This window comes from Argopecten irradians, chromosome 9 (genome assembly GCF_041381155.1).
Source record: "Argopecten irradians isolate NY chromosome 9, Ai_NY, whole genome shotgun sequence".
Taxonomy (NCBI): Eukaryota; Metazoa; Mollusca; class Bivalvia; order Pectinida; family Pectinidae; genus Argopecten; species Argopecten irradians.
In genome coordinates, this window is record NC_091142.1 from 37447485 (window position 1) to 37472415 (window position 24931).

Consider the following 24931-nt stretch of genomic DNA (forward strand, 5'->3'; position numbering starts at 1 on the left):
ACGATATAAAACTGAGAAAAATCCTCTCTTGATCAGATACAGGTATTGAGTTGAGTGGAGTATCAATGTAACAAAGCACATGAATATGATCACTGCCTCTGTCAGAGATCCAACTTTGAACTCTGGATTACTAGTACTGACTCCCAACTCATCTTGTAAAAGAGAATTTCTCTCCAGCCTAGCTGTATATTGCAGCTGGTAATCACCAGTGTTACATACTCTCCACTCCAGAAAATATGTTGTCCTTGAGTTTCCAGGGGTTCACAGGGATGCATGGCTGAGTATATTTCCCAAGGTTCTATATGGGGACCAATGAAATAGACTACATAACTTTACATGAACATAATCATTATCTCTGCCAGGGATTGAACAAGATAATTTTACATAAACATAATCATTATCTCTGCCAGGGATTGAACTACATAATTTTACATAAACATAATCATTATCTGCGCCAGGGATTGAACTACATAATTTTACATAAACATAATCATTATCTCTGCCAGGGATTGAACTCAACACCCCTACTCGTTTACAAGTCTTGCAAGTTGCTGTATTAGAAACTTTTATGTTACCTTGATCTTCATCCCTATAGATCTTCTATGCTTCTGAATGATTTGCATTAAAATTCATACAAAAAGGAGCTTTTGTTTTCCTTATTTGGTTTTTGCCATGTCTATATTTCATTCAGTTCTAAGACCATACTGACCACAGGAGCCATATGTTGGAATCTGGAAGTTGTGATCAAGACGCAAGCAATTGCTTTTGGTGGTCAAATACATCAGACATCTAAATGGTGCTGTGGTGTCTTATAATTAATAGAATATTAAGATGATGGAATCATTAAAAGATAGTTGTATGATCTAAGTCTAAATTGCGTTTGGAAGGAATACATATTTCATGTACTGTATATGTTAATAATACAGTGGTCCCTCCATCATAAGACCTGCACCCTTTGGGAATGAACAAGTGGTATGATAACAGAAGTGGTCTCTCTAGGAGGTAAAATAAGGAATACACACTATATCATAGCTGTTATATATGGTATAAAAGCAGTGACGAAGGTGTTGTAACTAAGGCTATAAGTACAAGTATTTCATAATATTAGCTCTTCTATTCTATGTTTGTAGCATATAAACCTCGCGTATTACAAATACACCTGAAGCTTGGGATCGATCAGCATTGATTGATCGTTCCAGATTGTACCGCCCGAGTTCTAGTTAATGCACTTCATTCCAGTTCCTCACATCAGAGTATGACTGGCTCATTATAATCTCATTGTTAAGCAGAAATGCTGTTTGATTGAAAAAGTCCTTTTAGGGAGAGATTTAGAGACTTATTCCATTGTAGTGATTTCAAGTGAAGATTATAGATTTGGCTACCTGATAAAGTTAATGTGTTCTACGTTTGGTGTCAGTGTGATTTATTTATAGATAATCTCTTCTACTGAATGACTGACCAATAAAATAAGAAATAAGTTGTAAGCTGATGGCGTTCTTTATTGTTTCATGTTTAAATGAGCATGTGCTTCTGTAGTGGACATACAGTGCCGAATGATTTGTATGATATACATTTAAAGGACACGTCAGACAGTTATGAAACATTTGTTAACAGAACTGAACTTCGCTGGAACAGGTAAACAAGTTTGTGTGTGGAGGTGAATTCTTTTGTGTAAATGATATATGAATGTTTATATAGGTGAAAAAAGACCTTATGTAGGACAGCATTAATTATTTACAATGACGGTAATTTTAGGTCACCTGGCTATAGGCAAGTTACCATGGATACCGTATATATTGGTTGTTCTTTGTCTGTATGTCGTACCTACATCATCTATTACATTGTTATTCTGATGACTTGTTTACTGCAGAGCTCAAAGAACTTTGATGCAGCCTAACATCAGTATATAGCTCTCGGATGAGTGTAAAACAAGCAGTTATTCAAGAGTAATTAAAATGTGACAGGAATTCATTCATGATTGACAGAATTTTGTCGTAGCTGTGAGAAATTGGCCATTGATCTGCAGCTCTAGCTAAGTACTAATATGATGGTGTCGTGAATTGATCCTATTTCTGAATGACTTTGTAACAAGCGGTAGCTAAATACTAATATGATGGTGTACATGAATTGATCCTATTTCTGAATGGCCTTGAATCTGTTTTGATGAACATTCATGAGTAATATCTACAAGTCAAGTATTTGTTTAGTCTACCGTAAATGTTGATCTCACAAACATGTGTATTGTTAAGTGTATGTGTAAACACTTGAAGTAAAGGAGAAAATAAAAACAGTACCCTGGAGGCTTTTAATATCCCATTTTTAGCTCACCTGACCCGAACGGCCAGTGAGCTTATGTCATGGTGCGGCGTCCGTCGTCCGTCATCCGTCGTCCGTCCATCGTCCGTCCATCGTCCGTCCGTCTGTTCGTCCGTCCGTCCGTCTGTTCGTCCGTCCGTCCGTCCGTCAACATTTCCTTTAAATCGCTACTAGTCATTCGGCTAACTAGTCATTCAACCACTCGGCCACCGCGGCCCCACCCCCCAATAGGGGAAATAGAGGTAAATCCTATAAATCGCTTCTTTGTCCTAGAGTTCTGCATGGATTGTAACCAAATTTGACCACAAACATGCTTGGGGGAGGGGGAACAGAACTTGTATAAATTTTGGCTCTGGTCCCCCAGGGGCAGGAGGGGCGGGTCCAATAGGGGTAATAGAGGTAAATCCTTTAAATCGTTACTTGTCCTAGAGTTCTGCATGGATTGTAACCAAATTTGGCCACAAGCATCCTTGGGGGAGGGGGAACAGAACTTGTATAAATTTTGGCTCTGACTCCTCAGGGGCAGGAGGGGCGGGGCCCAATAGGGGAAATAGAGGTAAATCCTTTAAATCGCTACTTGTCCTAGAGTTCTGCATGGAATGTAACCAAATTTGGCCACAAACATCCTTGGGGGAGGGGGAACAGAACTTGTATAAATTTTGGCTCTAGTCCCACGGGGGCAGGAGGGGCGGGGCCCAATAGGGGAAATAGAGGTAAATTCTTTAAATCGCTACTTGTCCTAGAGTTCTGCATGGATTGTAACCAAAATTAGCCACAAACATCCTTGGGGGAGGGGGAACAGAACTTGTATAAATTTTGGCTCTGACCCCCCGGGGACAGGAGGGGCGGGGCCCAATAGAGGAAATAGAGGTAAATTCTTTAAATCGCTACTTGTCCTAGAGTTCTGCATGGATTGTCAACAAAATTAGCCACAAACATCCTTGGGGGAAGGGGAACAGAACTTGTATAAATTTTGGCTCTTGTCCCCCGGGGGCAGGAGGGGCGGGGCCCAATAGGGGAAATAGAGGTAAATCCTTTAAATCGCTACTAGTCATAGAGTTCTACATGAATTGTAACCAAATTTGGCCACAAACATCCTTTTTGGAAGCGGAACAGAACTTGTATAAATTTTGGCTCTGACCCCTCGGGGGCAGGAGGGGCAGGGCCCAATAGAGGAAATAGAGGTAAAATCTATTAATGGCTACTTGTCCTAGAGTTCTGCATGGATTGTCAACAAAATTAGCCACAAACATCCTTGGGGGAAGGGGAACAGAATTTGTATAAATTTTGGCTCTGGCCCCCCGGGGGCAGGACGGGTGGGGCCCAATAGGGGAAATAGAGGTAAATCCTATAAATCGCTACTTGTCCTAGAGTTTTGCTTGGATTGTGACCAAATTTGGCCATAAACATCCTTGGGGGAAGGAGAACAGAACTTTGGCTCTGACCCCTTAGGGGCAGGAGGGGTGGGGCCCAATAGGGGACTTAGAGGTTAATATTAAAATTCCTTCAGAAAGAAACAATGAACCTGTATTCAGAACATTACTTGGCATTACAAACCAGGTGAGCGATACAGGCCCTCTGGGCCTCTTGTATTTAGTCCTATAATTGGTGAGGGTAAGGGACTCTTATATCCTTATAGAAACAGCATGTGACACCCTTCATGTACAACTGTTACATTTGTCTTAATTAACATCCCTAATGTGTTGATTGAGCAACTTCTACATCCTAAGAATTGTATGGTAATGTGAAAAAATATGATCATTTCAGTTATTAATGTGGCAGGTTTTAAAAGTGAGTAGTAATTCAGTCATATTCTAGCTAGTTGAGATTCCCTTTAGCTTAGTTGGTAGAGCAGTGAACCAGTAAGTCCGGGGTCGTGGTTACGCCAAATAACTCATCCTGCTACATTTGATATGTTGAATCTTTTACATCTACCCATACAACTGTGCCTGAGTATGTAGTACATGACTTTTTGTTGTAAAAACGGACTGAATAAACAGTGGAAAACGTTGACTATTACACCAATCAATATATGAGGAAATGTAATATTTTCAACTATTATTCCGACCGTTCAATAAAACTTCGTTATATAGCACAGTTTGAAGTTATATTGCAAGCTTCCATGGAAACGTTATATTGCACGGTTCAAGCGCAGGCTTTAGGAACACCTGGCTGTCGTTGTCCAGTTTTGTAGAAAACGTTATTATCACGTCACAAAGGTTCAGGCTCAATTTCACGTTAGCTTTATAGATCACGAATCAGGTACGCCATGTAGACGTATCGAGTAGAGGACGGATACGGCGAATGTATTAGATTAAAAGGCTGCATGCAGGTCTAATAATGCTAAAGAAGACAATAAGACATCCAAACCGGAGTTACAACGTGACGTACGTGGGTTATATGTCAATCTTCATTAGGACTTGAAGCTTCTCTGTATGCTACAGTGCTGATGATTTTTGTTAAGTGATTGTCGTATTCATAATTACCGTCGGGTGCATCAAATCATTAAAAAATTTCTTTAAGAAAACGTTAGTTACAGCACGCTCTCTTACCTGAAATGGACCTGAAAATTTATGATACAATACTATTGATCATGCCACTTCCCGTCCCCGAATATAAAGTTATATCTTTACAATGAGATATATGATTTTTCAAAAATATCATTTATGATATTTTGATTATTGGACCTTTTTACATGGCACTTGAACACATTAAGATATATTTTCTAGATAAAAAATTATATCTATTAGTTTGATGGAAGCATTAGTTAATGTTTATGGTGGAGCAGGTGCCCTACTGAACTTTACACACAGGAATTGGAGACTCAATGTCTTCAAATGTGAAATAAAGGTGAAATAACAAAGCAATTGTAAAAGATTTTTAAAAACTGACCTAAGATAAATAAACACTGGAAATAATTATCATTGCATAAAAATCAATTATTACAACTGGCATTAAAAAATTCAAATATTACCATATTTACTTTATTTACAGCCCATGTGATACTGTCAGTGTATTATTGGAAAATGTGTCTGCTGCATGCAAATAACACATTGTGAATACATAAAAGTATATATCTCTACAAAAGTGGTATTTTAATGTATCTACAATTTTGTAATTATATCAGCGACATCTCAACCACTTGGCCACATTGGCATCAAAATGTCCTGAAGTCTGTGTAAGCTCTAAAATTAGATTATATTTGTTGGTGATAAAGAAACTGTTCAGGTCTCTCAATTGCTTCCTGTATTCTTAATGTTTATAGTGACCCTCGGTGTTTTTTGGGATGACTACAGTAATTTGTTTTTATTGATGCTTCATTATAAACTACAGTACATTGACTTCCTGCCCTAGTGACCTCTGGCTTGATTATAGCCTTAATTACCTCCAATTAGGAATTTGTCAATTATCATCCAGACTGCACAGCCGCCATGACCTCGGATTTGCCATAAAATATTTTTATGTGATGACTTTGCATGTACACTGATGTCATTTGGAGATTGATACAACCAGGGTAACAGAACAGTTAAATGGTGTTTATAACAGTAAAGGATGATGTAGGTCAAATTTTTAACTAACATTTATAACAGTGCTTTTTGGGTCAAATGATTCAAAATTTGCAACATGTGTAGCCAGCTGACCTGTGGCAATAGCCGGTTGGTTAACATATAGTGTTGCACCTGAGTATAACCCAGGGAGGTATTATCTTTATTTTTCATTTTTTTGTACATATTTAAGCCACACTGGCGTATTAGCTGTGGCCTGGAGGATATTGTGTCTCTGATATCAAGATATTTAACTCCCTGACGCTCTAAATAAATGTCTGTAGTATTGAACATGTCTCTCTACTGTCCACCATCGTCAGATGTTGGGCTATTCTAATTGACTTGCATCTGTGGTCTGTCTTCCACCCTCTTTCCATCCTTCCGTCCATCCGTTAACAATTCTATTACCGCTATTCCTCAGAAAGTGCTAAAGGGACTTTTCTCAAATTTCATATGCAGGTTTCCCTAGGGCCCTAGTGGTGCTTATTACATTTGAGGAGCGATCGGTGTACAAGATGGCCGACATCTTGGATTTTGGTAGTTGAAGTTTGTTACCACTATTTCTCAGAAAGTACTGAAGAGATCATCTTCAAATTTCATGTGCAGGTTCCCCTATTGCCCTTGTTGTGCACATGCTCTTTTGGACTGATTTGTGAACAAGATGGCCGACAGGCCGCCATCTTGGATTTTGATAATTGAAGTTTGTTACCGCTATTATGATTGATATGAATGATCTTGACCTATATCCAAAGTTACAGGGGCCAAAAATCCTAATATTTTGAAAATGATTGAGTACTTGGGAAGCTCTTGAAGGGCTATAGAGACAGGTAATAATTAGGCCTTTATCATGTCAAGATAAATTTCTATTAAGTTTGTTGCCTTGACAATAAAACCTTGTTGGTGAAAAAGCCTTTCAAATTGTCCATTGGCAATTTCTATTTCAAGGTTTATGATCAATTAAATTTTACAATTTTGTTTTCCATGGTAGCATGCAGAATTAATTATGTAAATGGAGGCAAAGGTTGTAACAGTAACCAAGGGCTCCCAAAGGTTGTAACTATAACCAAGGGCTCCCAAAGGTTGTAACTGTAACCAAGGGCTCCCAAAGGTTGCAACTGTAACCAAGGGCTCCCAAAGGTTGTAACTGTAACCAAGGGTTCCCAAAGGTTGTAACAGTAACCAAGGGCCCCCAAAGGTTGTAACTGTAACCAAGAGCTCCCAATGGTTGTAACTGTAACCAAGGGCTCCCAAAGGTTGTAACAGTAACCAAGGGCTCCCAAAGGTTGTAACTGTAACCAAGGGCTCCCAAAGGTTGTAACAATAACCAAGGGCTCCCAAAGGTTGTAACTGTAACCAAGGGCTCCCAATGGTTGTAACTGTAACCAAGGGCTCCCAAAGGTTGTAACTGTAACCAAGGGCTCCCAATGGTTGTAACTGTAACCAAGGGCTCCCAATGGTTGTAACTGTAACCAAGGGCTCCCAATGGTTGTAACTGTAACCAAGGGCTCCCAAAGGTTGTAACAATAACCAAGGGCTCCCAAAGGTTGTAACTGTAACCAAGGGCTCCCAAATGTTGTAACTGTAACCAAGGGCTCCCAAAGGTTGTAACAGTAACCAAGGGCCCCCAAAGGTTGTAACTGTAACCAAGGGCTTCCAAAGGTTGTAACAGTAACCAAAAGCTCCCAATGGTTGTAACTGTAACCAAGGGCTCCCAAAGGTTGTAACAATAACCAAGGGTTCCCAAAGGTTGTAACAATAACCAAGGGCTCCCAAAGGTTGTAACTGTAACCAAGGGCTCCCAAATGTTGTAACTGTAACCAAGGGCTCCCAAAGGTTGTAACAGTTACCAAGGGCTCCAAAATGTTGAAACAGTAACCAAGGGCTCCCAAAGGTTGTAACAGTAACCAAGGGCTCCCAAAGGTTGTAACAGTAACCAAGGGCTCCCAAAGGTTGTAACAGTAACCAAGGGCTCCCAAAGGTTGTAACTATAACCAAGGGCTCCCAAAGGTTGTAACTGTAACCAATGTCTCCCAAAGGTTGTAACTGTAACCAAGGGCTCCCAAAGGTTGTAACTGTAACCAAGGGCTCCCAAAGGTTGTAACAGTAACCAAGGGCTCCCAAAGGTTGTAACAGTAACCAAGGACTCCCAAAGGTTGTAACAGTAATCAAGGGCTCCCAAAGGTTGTTACAGTAACCAAGGGCTCCCAAAGGTTGTAACTGTAACCAAGGTCTCCAAAAGGTTGTAACAGATGTAACCAAGGGCCCCAAAAGGTTGTAACTGTAACAAAGGGCTCCCAAAAGTTGTAACAGTAACCAAGAGCTCCCAAAAGTTGTAACTGCAACCAAGGGCTCCCAAAGGTTGTTACTGTAACCAAGGGCTCCCAAAGGTTGTAACTGTAACCAAGGGCTCCCAAAAGTTGTAACAGTAACCAAGAGCTCCCAAAAGTTGTAACTGCAACCAAGGGATCCCAATGGTTGTCACTGTAACCAAGGGCTCCCAAAGGTTGTAACAGTAACCAAGAGCTCCCAAAAGTTGTAACTGCAACCAAGGGCTCCCAGAGGTTGTCACTGTAACCAAGGGCTCCCGAAGGTTGTTACTGTAACCAAGGGCTCCCAAAGGTTGTAACAGTAACCAAGGGCTCCCAAAGGTTGTAACTGTAACCAAGGGCTCCTAAATGTTGTAACTGTAACCAAGGGCTCCCAAAGGTTGTAACTGTAACCAAGGCCTCCCAAAGGTTGTAACAGTAACCAAGGGCCCCCAAAGGTTGTAACTGTAACCAAGAGCTCCCAAAGGTTGTAACTGTAACCAAGGGCTCCCAAAGGTTGTAACAGTAACCAAGGGCTCCCAGAGGTTGTAACAGTAACCAAGGGCTCCCAAAGGTTGTAACAGTAATCAAGGGCTCCCAAAGGTTGTAACAGTAACCAAGGGCTCCCAAAGGTTGTAACTGTAACCAAGGTCTCCAAAAGGTTGTAACAGATGTAACCAAGGGCCTCCAAAGGTTGTAACTGTAACCAAGGGCTCCAAAATGTTTTAACAGTACGCAAGGGCTCCCAAAGGTTGTAACTGTAATCAAGGGCTCCCAAAGGTTGTAACTGTAACCAAGGGCTCCCAAAAGTTGTAACTGCAACCAAGGGCTCCCAATGGTTGTCACTGTAACCAAGGGCTCCCAAAGGTTGTAACTGTAACAAAGGGCTCCCAAAAGTTGTAACAGTAACCAAGAGCTCCCAAAAGTTGTAACTGCAACCAAGGGCTCCCAAAGGTTGTTACTGTAACCAAGGGCTCCCAAAGGTTGTAACTGTAACCAAGGGCTCCCAAAAATTGTAACAGTAACCAAGAGCTCCCAAAAGTTGTAACTGCAACCAAGGGATCCCAATGGTTGTCACTGTAACCAAGGGCTCCCAAAGGTTGTAACAGTAACCAAGAGCTCCCAAAAGTTGTAACTGCAACCAAGGGCTCCCAGAGGTTGTCACTGTAACCAAGGGCTCCCGAAGGTTGTTACTGTAACCAAGGGCTCCCAAAGGTTGTAACAGTAACCAAGGGCTCCCAAAGGTTGTAACTGTAACCAAGGGCTCCCAAAGGTTGTAACAGTAACCAAGGGCTCCCAAAGGTTGTAACAGTAACCAAGGGCTCCCAAAGGTTGTAACAGGTTGTAACAGTAACCAAGGGCTCCCAAAGGTTGTAACTGTAACCAAGGGCTCCAAAAGGTTGTAACAGTAACCAAGGGCTCCCAAATGTTGTAACAGTAACCAAGGGCTCCCAGAGGTTGTAACTGTAACCAAGGGCTCCCAAAGGTTGCAACTGTAACCAAGGGCTCCCAAAGGTTGTAACTGTAACCAAGGGTTCCCAAAGGTTGTAACAGTAACCAAGGGCCCCCAAAGGTTGTAACTGTAACCAAGAGCTCCCAATGGTTGTAACTGTAACCAAGGGCTCCCAAAGGTTGTAACAGTAACCAAGGGCTCCCAAAGGTTGTAACTGTAACCAAGGGCTCCCAAAGGTTGTAACAATAACCAATGGGCTCCCAAAGGTTGTAACTGTAACCAAGGGCTCCCAATGGTTGTAACTGTAACCAAGGGCTCCCAAAGGTTGTAACTGTAACCAAGGGCTCCCAATGGTTGTAACTGTAACCAAGGGCTCCCAATGGTTGTAACTGTAACCAAGGGCTCCCAATGGTTGTAACTGTAACCAAGGGCTCCCAAAGGTTGTAACAATAACCAAGGGCTCCCAAAGGTTGTAACTGTAACCAAGGGCTCCCAAATGTTGTAACTGTAACCAAGGGCTCCCAAAGGTTGTAACAGTAACCAAGGGCCCCCAAAGGTTGTAACTGTAACCAAGGGCTTCCAAAGGTTGTAACAGTAACCAAAAGCTCCCAATGGTTGTAACTGTAACCAAGGGCTCCCAAAGGTTGTAACAATAACCAAGGGCTCCCAAAGGTTGTAACAATAACCAAGGGCTCCCAAAGGTTGTAACTGTAACCAAGGGCTCCCAAATGTTGTAACTGTAACCAAGGGCTCCCAAAGGTTGTAACAGTTACCAAGGGCTCCAAAATGTTGAAACAGTAACCAAGGGCTCCCAAAGGTTGTAACAGTAACCAAGGGCTCCCAAAGGTTGTAACAGTAACCAAGGGCTCCCAAAGGTTGTAACTGTAACCAAGGGCTCCCAAAGGTTGTAACTGTAACCAAGGGCTCCCAAAGGTTGTAATTGTAACCAAGGGCTCCCAAAGGTTGTAACTGTAACCAAGGGCTCCCAAAGGTTGTAACAGTAACCAAGGGCTCCCAAAGGTTGTAACAGTAACCAAGGTCTCCCAAAGGTTGTAACAGTAATCAAGGGCTCCCAAAGGTTGTAACAGTAACCAAGGGCTCCCAAAGGTTGTAACTGTAACCAAGGTCTCCAAAAGGTTGTAACAGATGTAACCAAGGGCCCCCAAAGGTTGTAACTGTAACCAAGGGCTCCCAAAGGTTGTAACAGTAACCAAGAGCTCCCAAAAGTTGTAACTGCAACCAAGGGCTCCCAAAGGTTGTAACTGTAACCAAGGGCTCCCAAAGGTTGTAACTGTAACCAAGGGCTCCCAAAAGTTGTAACAGTAACCAAGAGCTCCCAAAAGTTGTAACTGCAACCAAGGGATCCCAATGGTTGTCACTGTAACCAAGGGCTCCCAAAGGTTGTAACAGTAACCAAGAGCTCCCAAAAGTTGTAACTGCAACCAAGGGCTCCCAGAGGTTGTCACTGTAACCAAGGGCTCCCGAAGGTTGTTACTGTAACCAAGGGCTCCCAAAGGTTGTAACAGTAACCAAGGGCTCCCAAAGGTTGTAACTGTAACCAAGGGCTCCCAAATGTTGTAACTGTAACCAAGGGCTCCCAAAGGTTGTAACTGTAACCAAGGGCTCCCAAAGGTTGTAACAGTAACCAAGGGCCCCCAAAGGTTGTAACTGTAACCAAGAGCTCCCAAAGGTTGTAACTGTAACCAAGGGCTCCCAAAGGTTGTAACAGTAACCAAGGGCTCCCAGAGGTTGTAACAGTAACCAAGGGCTCCCAAAGGTTGTAACAGTAATCAAGGGCTCCCAAAGGTTGTAACAGTAACCAAGGGCTCCCAAAGGTTGTAACTGTAACCAAGGTCTCCAAAAGGTTATAACAGATGTAACCAAGGGCTCCCAAAGGTTGTAACTGTAACCAAGGTCTCCAAAAGGTTATAACAGATGTAACCAAGGGCCTCCAAAGGTTGTAACTGTAACCAAGGGCTCCAAAATGTTTTAACAGTACGCAAGGGCTCCCAAAGGTTGTAACTGTAATCAAGGGCTCCCAAAGGTTGTAACTGTAACCAAGGGCTCCCAAAAGTTGTAACTGCAACCAAGGGCTCCCAATGGTTGTCACTGTAACCAAGGGCTCCCAAAGGTTGTAACTGTAACAAAGGGCTCCCAAAAGTTGTAACAGTAACCAAGAGCTCCCAAAAGTTGTAACTGCAACCAAGGGCTCCCAAAGGTTGTTACTGTAACCAAGGGCTCCCAAAGGTTGTAACAGTAACCAAGGGCTCCCAAAGGTTGTAACTGTAACAAAGGGCTCCCAAAAGTTGTAACAGTAACCAAGAGCTCCCAAAAGTTGTAACTGCAACCAAGGGCTCCCGAAGGTTGTTACTGTAACCAAGGGCTCCCAAAGGTTGTAACAGTAACCAAGGGCTCCCAAAGGTTGTAACTGTAACCAAGGGCTCCCAGAGGTTGTAACAGTAACCAAGGGCTCCCAAAGGTTGTAACAGTAACCAAGGGCTCCCAAAGGTTGTAACAGTAACCAAGGGCTCCCAAAGGTTGTTACTGTAACCAAGGGCTCCAAAAGGTTGTAACAGTAACCAAGGGCTCCCAAATGTTGTAACAGTAACCAAGGGCTCCCAGAGGTTGTAACTGTAACCAAGGACTCCCAAACGCTGTAACTGTAACCAAGGACTCCCAAAGGCTGTAACATTAACCAAGGGCCCCCAAAGGTTGTAACAGTAACCAAGAGCTCCCAAAAGTTGTAACTGCAACCAAGGGCTCCCAGAGGTTGTCACTGTAACCAAGGGCTCCCAAAGGTTGTTACTGTAACCAAGGGCTCCCAAAGGTTGTAACAGTAACCAAGGGCTCCCAAAGGTTGTAACAGTAACCAAGGGCCCCCAAAGGTTGTAACTGTAATCAAGAGCTCCCAAAGGTTGTAACTGTAACCAAGGGCTCCCAAAGGTTGTAACAGTAACCAAGGGCTCCCAGAGGTTGTAACAGTAACCAAGGGCTCCCAAAGGTTGTAACAGTAACCAAGGGCTCCCAAAGGTTGTAACAGTAACCAAGGGCTCCCAAAGGTTGTAACTGTAACCAAGGGCTCCAAAAGGTTGTAACAGTAACCAAGGGCTCCCAAATGTTGTAACAGTAACCAAGGGCTCCCAGAGGTTGTAACTGTAACCAAGGACTCCCAAAGGCTGTAACTGTAACCAAGGACTCCCAAAGGCTGTAACAGTAACCAAGGGCCCCCAAAGGTTGTAACAGTAACCAAGGGCTTCCAAATGTTGTAACAGTAATCAAGGGCTCCAAAAGGTTGTAACAGTAACCAAGGGCTCCCAAAGGTTGTAACAGTAACCAAGGGCTCCCAAAGGTTGTAACTGTAACCAAGGGCTCCCAAAGGTTGTAACTGTAACCAAGGGCTCCCAAAGGTTGTAACTGTAACCAAGGGCTCCCAAAGGTTGTAACTGTAACCAAGGGCTCCCAAAGGTTGTAACAGTAACCAAGGGCACCCAAAGGTTGTAACTGTAACCAAGAGCTCCCAATGGTTGTAACTGTAACCAAGGGCTCCCAAAGGTTGTAACAGTAACCAAGGGCTCCCAAAGGTTGTAACTGTAACCAAGGGCTCCCAAAGGTTGTAAACAGTAACCAAGGGCCCCCAAAGGTTGTAACTGTAACCAAGAGCTCCCAATGGTTGTAACTGTAACCAAGGGCTCCCAAAGGTTGTAACAGTAACCAAGGGCTCCCAAATGTTGTAACTGTAACCAAGGGCTCCCAAAGGTTGTAACAATAACCAAGGGCTCCCAAAGGTTGTAACTGTAACCAAGGGCTCCCAATGGTTGTAACTGTAACCAAGGGCTCCCAAAGGTTGTAACAGTAACCAAGGGCTCCCAGTGGTTGTAACTGTAACTAAGGGCTCCCAGTGGTTGTAACTGTAACCAAGGGCTCCCAATGGTTGTAACTGTAACCAAGGGCTCCCAAAGGTTGTAACAATAACCAAGGGCTCCCAAAGGTTGTAACTGTAACCAAGGGCTCCCAAATGTTGTAACAGTAACCAAGGGCTCCCAAAGGTTGTAACAGTAACCAAGGGCCCCCAAAGGTTGTAACTGTAACCAAGGGCTTCCAAAGGTTGTAACAGTAACCAAAAGCTCCCAATGGTTGTAACTGTAACCAAGGGCTCCCAAAGGTTGTAACAATAACCAAGGGCTCCCAAAGGTTGTAACTATAACCAAGGGCTCCCAAATGTTGTAACTGTAACCAAGGGCTCCCAAATGTTGTAACAGTTACCAAGGGCTCCAAAATGTTGCAACAGTAACCTAGGGCTCCGAAAGGTTGTAACAGTAACCAAGGGCTCCCAAAGGTTGTAACAGTAACCAAGGGCTCCCAAAGGTTGTAACTGTAACCAAGGGCTCCCAAAGGTTGTAACTGTAACCAAGGTCTCCAAAAGGTTGTAACAGTAACCAAGGGCTCCCAAAGGTTGTAACTGTAACCAAGGGCTCCCAAAGGTTGTAACTGTAACCAAGGGCTCCCAAAGGTTATAACAGTAACCAAGGGCTCCCAAAGGTTGTAACAGTAACCAAGGGCTCTCAAAGGTTGTAACAGTAACCAAGTGCTCCCAAAGGTTGTAACTGTAACCAAGGTCTCCAAAAGGTTGTAACAGATGTAACCAAGGGCCTCCAAAGGTTGTAACTGTAACCAAGGGCTCCCAAAGGTTGTAACAGTAACCAAGGGCTCCCAAAGGTTGTAACTATAATCAAGGGCTCCCAAAGGTTGTAACTGTAACCAAGGGCTCCCAAAAGTTGTAACTGCAACCAAGGGCTCCCAATGGTTGTCACTGTAACCAAGGGCTCCCAAAGGTTGTAACTGTAACAAAGGGCTCCCAAAAGTTGTAACAGTAACCAAGAGCTCCCAAAAGTTGTAACTGCAACCAAGGGCTCCCAAAGGTTGTAACTGTAACCAAGGGCTCCCAAAGGTTGTAACTGTTACAAAGGGCTCCCAAAAGTTGTAACAGTAACCAAGAGCTTCCAAAAGTTGTAACTGCAACCAAGGGATCCCAATGGTTGTCACTGTAACCAAGGGCTCCCAAAGGTTGTAACAGTAACCAAGAGCTCCCAAAAGTTGTAACTGCAACCAAGGGCTCCCAGAGGTTGTCACTGTAACCAAGGGCTCCCGAAGGTTGTTACTGTAACCAAGGGCTCCCAAAGGTTGTAACAGTAACCAAGGGCTCCCAAAGGTTGTAACTGTAACCAAGGGCTCCCAAATGTTGTAACTGTAACCAAGGGCTCCCAAAGGTTGTAACTGTAACCAAGGGCTCCCAAAGGTTGTAACAGTAACCAAGGGCCCCCAAAGGTTGTAACTGTAACCAAGAGCTCCCAAAGGTTGTAACTGTAACCAAGGGCTCCCAAAGGTTGTAACAGTAACCAAGGGCTCCCAGAGGTTGTAACAGTAACCAAGAGCTCCCAATGGTTGTAACTGTAACCAAGGGCTCCCAAAGGTTGTAACAGTAACCAAGGGCCCCCAAAGGTTGTCACTGTAACCAAGGGCTCTCAAAGGTTGTAACTGTAACCAAGAGCTCCCAAAGGTTGTAACAGTAACCAAGGGCTCCCAAAGGTTGTAACTGTAACAAAGGGCTCCCAAAGGTTGTAACTGTAACCAAGAGCCCCCAAAGGTTGTAACTGTAACCAAGAGCTCCCAAAAGTTGTAACTGTAACAAAGGGCTCCCAAATGTTGTAACAGTAACCAAGGGCCCCCAAAGGTTGTAACTGTAACCAAGGGCCCCCAAAGGTTGTAACTGTAACCAAGGACTCCCAAAGGTTGTAACAGTAACCAAGGGCTCCCAGAGGTTGTAACAGTAACCAAGGGCTCCCAAAGGTTGTAACAGTAACCAAGGGCTCCCAAAGGTTGTAACAGTAACCAAGGGCTCCCAAAGGTTGTAACTGTAACCAAGGTCTCCAAAAGGTTGTAACTGTAACCAAGGGCTCCAAAAGGTTGTAACAGTAACCAAGGGCTCCCAAATGTTGTAACAGTAACCAAGGGCTCCCAGAGGTTGTAACTGTAACCAAGGCCTCCCAAAGGCTGTAACAGTAACCAAGGGCTTCCAAATGTTGTAACAGTAACCAAGGGCCCCCAAAGGTTGTAACAGTAACCAAGGGCTTCCAAATGTTGTAACAGTAACCAAGGGCTCCAAAAGGTTGTAACAGTAACCAAGGGCTCCCAAAGGTTGTAACAGTAACCAAAGGGCTCCCAAAGGTTGTAACAGTAACCAAGGGCTCCCAAAGGTTGTAACAGTAACCAAGGGCTCCCAAAGGTTGTAACTGTAACCAAGGGCTCCCAAAGGTTGTAACTGTAACCAAGGGCTCCCAGAGGTTGTAACTGTAACCAAGGGCTCCCAAATGTTGTAACAGTAACCAAGGGCTTCCAAAGGTTGTAACAATAATCAAGGGGCCCCCAAAGGTTGTAACTGTAACCAAGGGCTCCAAGAGGTTGTAACTGTAACCAAAGGCTCCCAAAGGTTGTAACTGTAACCAAGGGCTCCCAAAGGTTGTAACTGTAACCAAGGGCTCCCAAAGGTTGTTACTGTAACCAAGGGCTCCCAAATGTTGTAACAGTAACCAAGGACTCCCAAAGGCTGTAACTGTAACCAAGGGCTCCCAAAGGTTGTAACAGTAACCAAGGGCCCCCAAAGGTTGTCACTGTAACCAAGGGCTCTCAAAGGTTGTAACTGTAACCAAGAGCTCCCAAAGGTTGTAACAGTAACCAAGGGCTCCCAAAGGTTGTAACTGTAACAAAGGGCTCCCAAAGGTTGTAACTGTAACCAAGAGCCCCCAAAGGTTGTAACTGTAACCAAGAGCTCCCAAAAGTTGTTACTGTAACAAAGGGCTCCAAAATGTTGTAACAGTAACCAAGGGCCCCCAAAGGTTGTAACTGTAACCAAGGGCCCCCAAAGGTTGTAACTGTAACCAAGGACTCCCAAAGGTTGTAACAGTAACCAAGGGCTCCCAGAGGTTGTAACAGTAACCAAGGGCTCCCAAAGGTTGTAACAGTAACCAAGGGCTCCCAAAGGTTGTAACAGTAACCAAGGGCTCCCAAAGGTTGTAACTGTAACCAAGGTCTCCAAAAGGTTGTAACTGTAACCAAGGGCTCCAAAAGGTTGTAACAGTAACCAAGGGCTCCCAAATGTTGTAACAGTAACCAAGGGCTCCCAGAGGTTGTAACTGTAACCAAGGCCTCCCAAAGGCTGTAACAGTAACCAAGGGCTTCCAAATGTTGTAACAGTAACCAAGGGCCCCCAAAGGTTGTAACAGTAACCAAGGGCTTCCAAATGTTGTAACAGTAACCAAGGGCTCCAAAAGGTTGTAACAGTAACCAAGGGCTCCCAAAGGTTGTAACAGTAACCAAAGGGCTCCCAAAGGTTGTAACAGTAACCAAGGGCTCCCAAAGGTTGTAACAGTAACCAACTGCTCCCAAAGGTTGTAACTGTAACCAAGGGCTCCCAAAGGTTGTAACTGTAACCAAGGGCTCCCAGAGGTTGTAACTGTAACCAAGGGCTCCCAAATGTTGTAACAGTAACCAAGGGCTTCCAAAGGTTGTAACAATAATCAAGGGCCCCCAAAGGTTGTAACTGTAACCAAGGGCTCCCAAAGGTTGTAACTGTAACCAAGGGCTCCCAAAGGTTGTAACTGTAACCAAGGGCTCCCAGAGGTTGTAACTGTAACCAAAGGCTCCCAAAGGTTGTAACTGTAACCAAGGGCTCCCAAAGGTTGTAACTGTAACCAAGGGCTCCCAAAGGTTGTTACTGTAACCAAGGGCTCCCAAATGTTGTAACATTAACCAAGGGCTCCCAAAGGCTGTAACTGTAACCAAGGGCTCCCAAAGGTTGTAACAGTAACAAAGGGCTCCCAAAGGCTGTAACTGCAACCAAGGGCTCCCAAAGGTTGTAACTGTAACACAGGGCTCCCAAAGGTTGTAACTGTAACCAAGGGCTTCCAAAGGTTGTAACAGTAACCAAGGGCTCCCAAAGGTTGTAACTGTAACCAAGGGCTCCCAAAGGTTGTAACTGTAACAAAGGGCTCCCAAAGGTTGTAACAGTAACCAAGGGCTCCCAAAGGTTGTAACTGTAACAAAGGGCTCCCAAAGGTTGTAACTGTAACCAAGGGCTTCCAAAGGTTGTAACAGTAACCAAGGGCTCCCAAAGGTTGTAACTGTAACCAAGGGCTCCCAAAGGTTGTAACAGTTACCAAGGGCTCTCAAAGGGCGTGGAGAATGTAGAGAATTGGATGAGTTTTACAGCCTTGGTAACTTTGAAAATGTCTGGGGAAAATATAGAAATCTAGAGTTTAATTCACCATTTTCTACTTGATTACGTATCATGATGTCAGTCTTAAGTTTTAGGCTTTCTTTTAAAGTTGCTCCACCGCCGACAGAGCTGAAATGATATTCATCATTTGAACAATAATTGGTATTTAATTGTGTATATATATATGCCCAATTAACACAAAAAATAATATAAAATAATTTGTTTCGCCTTTTATGCATGCGCAATCAGTACTTCATTTCATATAGAATATAGTTCAATGGAAATTTTTCGGGGTGCAATTAATTATTTTTCATATTTTTAACATGAAGTAAAATCACAAGCTCAAAGTTTTCAATGGTGATGATGGTTTAAAGTAAGTAACTTTTATAACTGAAGAAAAATACTAAATCGTCTGCTTCTGTTTTTGATAATGAAAAAATAGCATTTGTCAGCAATGGAGCATCTTTAAAGTGTTCTTAAATTACAAACAAGTCAATGTCGGATATGTCTATATAAACTGTCAGTAAAAGGAAATCTGTTTTGTACATTTCTATCATAATATTGATGTTAATACACTAAGTTCTAAAAAAGATGACTGTTTTAGAAATTGTTCTTTTAAAATTGGTTAGATCTACATTGTATTTGTCAGGATGGCGTATTTGTTATTCATGTCTAAAATATTTACATTTCATAAAGCAAACTTTCTGATTTTTTAAAATTCTTGATCTATTTTATCAAAACCCAAAGTTTTGTCCCGTCCTGTTCACTTTTTCTACCACACTTTGTTGAAGTATGGAACTAATACCTATACATTAATTTGGTGTTTGTGTATGATTCCTAATGCATGATATACAATTATTGGACCAAAAGTCAATCCAATCAAACAACACGTAAGGAAGCAACACTTGAAGCAACCAATCAAAATTCTTAATAATAAAGCATGCTAAAAATGCAAGGTTATATATTTGTTTTTGGATCACGGTCACAGGATATTTGCTGAGCATACATGCATTGATTGCTACGATACCAAAACAGGTAGGGTCTCCTTGTAGATTCATTATATGTTAAATTGTTTTGTTCTGAAATAAGAGATCATTGTTTATGTCTCTACATTTTTTCATTCCCATAATATTTTCTATAGCTTTTATAAATGCATGTAAAATGGTTTCATGTGATGATACGTTCAAGTTTTGTGAAACTTCATTAGAAGGTTGATTACTCATGTTTACCTACGGAGAGAACTTCATTGGCAAGGGAAGATGTTACTGTGCTTGAAGGTTTTAAAACAAAATTATAGAAAATATATTGTAGACATGATCATGATTTATCAGAACTATTATATAAATGTTTTATTTCAGAATCTGAAATTTTCAGTTTAAAAGAAACTAAACAAAGCTCATTTCATCTATGGTGTAAATTTTTTTCATTCATTTTAAAATGGTTATAGGATAGCCATGTTTATGTTTGAGATACAAATCCACACAGTAATACTGACACGCATAAGGGACTGGTGGCCAATTGTAGATACATGTATTATATAAGTAGATACAAATCCACACAGTAATACTGACACACATAATGGACTGGTGGCCAATTGTAGATACATGTATTATATAACTAGATACAAATCCACACAGTAATACTGACACACATAATGGACTGGTGGCCAATTGTAGATACATGTATTATATAACTAGATACAAATCCACACAGTAATACTGACACACATAATGGACTGGTGGCCAATTGTAGATACATGTATTATATAAGTAGATACAAATCCACACAGTAATACTGACACACATAATGGACTGGTGGCCAATTGTAGATACATGTATTATATAACTAGATACAAATCCACACAGTAATACTGACACACATAATGGACTGGTAGCCAATTGTAGATACATGTATTATATAAGTAGATACAAATCCACACAGTAATACTGACACACATAATGGACTGGTGGCCAATTGTAGATACATGTATTATATAAGTAGATACAAATCCACACAGTAATACTGACACACATAATGGACTGGTGGCCAATTGTAGATACATGTATTATATAACTAGATACAAATCCACACAGTAATACTGACACACATAATGGACTGGTGGCCAATTGTAGATACATGTATTATATAACTATATAACTAGATACAAATCCACACAGTAATACTGACACACATAATGGACTGGTGGCCAATTGTAGATACATGTATTATATAACTAGATACAAATCCACACAGTAATACTGACACACATAATGGACTGGTGGCCAATTGTAGATACATGTATTATATAACTAGATACAAATCCACACAGTAATACTGACACACACATAATGGACTGGTGGCCAATTGTAGATACATGTATTATATAACTAGATACAAATCCACACAGTAATACTGACACACATAATGGACTGGTGGCCAATTGTAGATACATGTATTATATAACTAGATACAAATCCACACAGTAATACTGACACACATAATGGACTGGTGGCCAATTGTAGATACATGTATTATATAAGTAGATACAAATCCACACAGTAATACTGACACACATAATGGACTGGTGGCCAATTGTAGATACATGTATTATATAACTAGATACAAATCCACACAGTAATACTGACACACATAATGGACTGGTGGCCAATTGTAGATACATTTATTATATAACTAGATACAAATCCACACAGTAATACTGACACACATAAGGGACTGGTGGCCAATTGTAGATACATGTATTATATAAGTAGATACAAATCCACACAGTAATACTGACACACATAAGGGACTGGTGGTGAATTTTAGATACATGAATTATATAACTAGATTCTCTCAGTTCTTTTATTTATGTTTGTAGATACAAATCCACACAGTAATACTGACACACATAAGGGACTGGTGGTGAATTTTAGATACATGAATTATATAACTAGATTCTCTCAGTTCTTTTATTTATGTTTGTGATACAAATCCACACAGTAATACTGACACACATAATGGACTGGTGGCCAATTGTAGATACATGTATTATATAAGTAGATACAAATCCACACAGTAATACTGACACACATAATGGACTGGTGGCCAATTGTAGATACATGTATTATATAACTAGATACAAATCCACACAGTAATACTGACACACATAATGGACTGGTGGCCAATTGTAGATACATTTATTATATAACTAGATACAAATCCACACAGTAATACTGACACACATAAGGGACTGGTGGCCAATTGTAGATACATGTATTATATAAGTAGATACAAATCCACACAGTAATACTGACACACATAAGGGACTGGTGGTGAATTTTAGATACATGAATTATATAACTAGATTCTCTCAGTTCTTTTATTTATGTTTGTGATACAAATCCACACAGTAATACTGACACACATAATGGACTGGTGGCCAATTGTAGATACATGTTTTATTCAAATTTTCCCTTTTACATTTTGCATAAAATATGTTTGTATTTGTATGGCTTCCCTGCAGGGTAAATAGTTTGAAATGTTAAAGAAAAGTAGCACGCATGAAGTATTGTGCATATCTAATAAAATTATCTACATACAGGGATTTTTTTAAGAAAATAAATGATGTGCATGTTAAATCATGTTTTAGAACTTTTTAAACCAAAGGATATAGATCTTGTTAACTCAGGCAAAGTGAATTTTACAACTATTTATTCAGGTTTGCTCATAGTAACCTTGGAAACGACCTCCTAAAAGATGCCCCACCGCACAGAGAGCATAAACGATACTCATCATTTAAACAACTCATGTAATTGTATGTCTAATTATCATGCAAAATGATATAAAATAACTTTTTGTGGATGTGCAATCAGTATATTTCAGTTTTTATATAGGGCATAGTGCCATGGACCTTTATTGGGACACAATTAATTATTTATAATATTTTTATTTTAAAGTAAATCAAGCTCAAACTTTTTAAAGGTGTTATTGGTGTGAAATGAGTAACTTTTGAAACAAAATGAAAATACTAATTCGTCTGCTGCTGCTTTTGATAGAGAAAAAATATCATTTGTCAGCAGTGTTTTAAATGTTATGTGACATATTGACCTGTTTCAATGATAAGCCTTGTAGTTCTCCAAACTATCATTTTTGAGCTTAAAATCTTATTTTTTCATTTCCTACCTAGAAAGCACTACATATATTGAATTATGTGGTCCCGATATGAATTTAATGTTCTATTATGATAATTTTGATACCCCATTTGTCTACTTCGGTTGAAAAATGTTAATGTTATGACTATTTTTCAATTGTTAGTGAAATTCGAGATGGCGGCCATCTTGATGATGTCATAACCGGAGCTTATACAATATTAACATTGTTTTTTTTGTTGGTGTCGTTTTTACTGATTGATAAGAGGTCAAATAACTGATTAGAAATAATAGTTTACTGTTGGCAAACATTTTTGCTGCGTCAAGGCAAATATGAAAAATTTGCTAAAAAATTACCATTTTTGAGCTTAAAATCCGATTTTTTCATTTCCTGCGTAGAAGTAACTACATATATTGGATTATATGGTCCTGATATGTTTTTTTTTGTTCTATTGTGGTCATTTTGATGCCTCATTTGTCTTCTTTGGTTAAAAAATGTCAATGTTATGACTATTTTTCAATCTTTAGTGAAATTCGAGATGGCGGCCATCTTGATGACGTCATAACCGGAAGTTCATCCCAGTTTATACAATGTTACCTCTCGATTTCGGTATCAGTGGGTCATAAGGCTTCAGAAAAACATTGGTTCGTTAAGTTGTGGGGGGGGGGGGTGCACGTAGACCCCCCCTAGATCCCGGCCTAACAGGAGTGTATGCTGGACTCAGGTTGTTTGTGTTCCTATCTGTAGATACAACGATTGACTTTTTGTGAACAATTAAGAGGCCTGGAGACCATGATATTGAGCATGTGACATGGATAAATGACTACCAAGTTTGTTCAAGTGAATGACCTAGACCTTCATTCAAGGTCACAGGGGTCAAATATACTAAAATATTTAAATTATTTCTTGTAAATAACTAAGAGGTCTAAAGACTGGATATTGGACTTGTAGCAATGTGGGGATCAATGGACCTTCATTCATGGTCTAATTCATCAAATATATCAGCACCTGAACTTCTTCTAATAAAAGAGTTCTTTTGTATTGCCTTAAGTATTGTATTGTTTCAATAGTCATATAGCTGTTAAGGCCTATGGGTCTCTTGTTTAAACAAAGTTACTCTAAGAGTTCATTCAGTGTTTTATGTTAAACTGATCTAATTTCTAAAAAGGAAATTAACAAGTGTGTATAAACTAAGAGAATTGAAGGGGGAAATATGCTTGAGGGTATATATAACCATCGGATATGACACCAAATGAGTCTGTGAGCTGAGACACTTCACACTCTGTTTGTTGTGTACTTCATGAGATATTTACTTTGTAGTTGAGAAATAAATCATGTATAATGACTTATCACATGTGTTAACAAAAAAAGGAATTGTCATTTATTAATTACAATTTAAACAGTACAAATGTCTCTACTTTTACAAAGTTTTGGCCATTTGGTCATCCTCAGGTTCATGTTGCCCTTCTGCTCCTATATATTCATCGTCGGAGACCCACGGGTGATGCACTACACTATGCTACACTTATCAACGTTAGTGTATGTATCGCCTGGGTTACCGAGGATGCTATATATTATATACACCATATTGTACTTGAGGATGGCCAAGAGGCCGAAAATTTGTAAAAGAAGAGACTAATTATGTATATTTTCTCCATCTGGAGAACTATTGTTTGAAAATTACATTTTAGTTCCATCATATTACTAATAATCAAGTCAGGAAACAGTTTTTAGTGCATGTTACCATATTTGAGTAAATTGGTAACATTAATCAAGTCAGGTTACTGTTTTCAGTGCATGGTTACCATATTTTAGTGGTGGCTACATTTTTAGGTCACCTTAGACGAAGTCTTGAGAGTCGACCTATTATAATTGCCTTTTGTCCGTATTCCTGCGTCGTGAACAATTTACAATTTTGACTTTTTCTCCAAAACTGCCAAAGCAATTTCAATGAAATTTTGCACAAATCTTGTAAGGCATAAGGCCAATCAAAATCATGAATAATATGGCCCCCACCCAACAGGGGGCTGTAAGAGGGGTAAAATTGACTAAAATTTCAAAAATCTTTTTCTCCATGTACAGGTTATACCAGACATGCACTGATGTAGATACAAGTAGTAGAACTAGTACTATCAAATACATAAATCTATGCAAAGCTGACATGGTATACGTCTGCGCAATTAAATAGTGAATTTCATTAGTGTGTTTAAAAAGGTGCACAGAGTGATCTGTATTATATCTTCATTATATGACTTTCACACAAGATCTGTGATTACAAGATGTTGCTAATATAATCAGTTTTGTCAGCATTTTATGACATATTCAGTGAATATAAAAAGGAGATTAAATAAAGAACAAAAGGAATTTTATTGAGATCAGATATATACAATACATGCAGTTATGAAAGGAACTTTTATTGCCAATTTTGTCTCCTGATTATGAAAGACGCATGTTTAAAACACATTACTGTATATAAGGCATTGCTTCAGTCAATACAAGAAGACTGGAACCTAGCTTCCTAATTATTATCTGAAATTTTGAAATCAACAGGAGTTAAATATTTTTCACAGCTATTTCTGACCATAGCTCGAGAGTAAGTGGCATCTCATATTGTCATTGATTTAATCCATTAGATGGAACAGTCATTTTATACCATAGTGATCAGTTGATGATTTCGTGTCGACATATTAGCAGAAAAAACTTATATTAGAGAGATTGGCAACAAAATGCACTTCTGGTTTTGTATGTCTGATTTTCGAAAAACCAGGTAAAATTGCTTATTTTCATGCTTTCAAAACTCATATTTAATCATATTATTCGAGAAAAAGTGTCATATCATATCAAACCGTGATAAAAATATTTAACTTTGTATTGATGTTAAAATATATAG

General features: G+C 40.5%; 1 protein-coding gene across 2 annotated transcripts in view; it reads left to right on the forward strand.

Annotated features, from left to right (window-relative positions):
• The window catches only part of LOC138332246 (sodium- and chloride-dependent GABA transporter ine-like), a 143223-nt gene that overhangs the window by 90040 nt on the left and 28252 nt on the right, over nt 1–24931 (forward strand). The window contains exon 1 of one of the 2 annotated variants that reach the window (XM_069280261.1): nt 1511–1635. The exons of the other annotated variant lie outside the window; for it this stretch is intronic. The gene's annotated coding sequence lies outside the window, so the exon portion shown is untranslated. Of the gene's footprint in view, nt 1–1510; nt 1636–24931 lie in introns of those variants that run through there. 2 annotated transcript variants of the gene reach the window in all.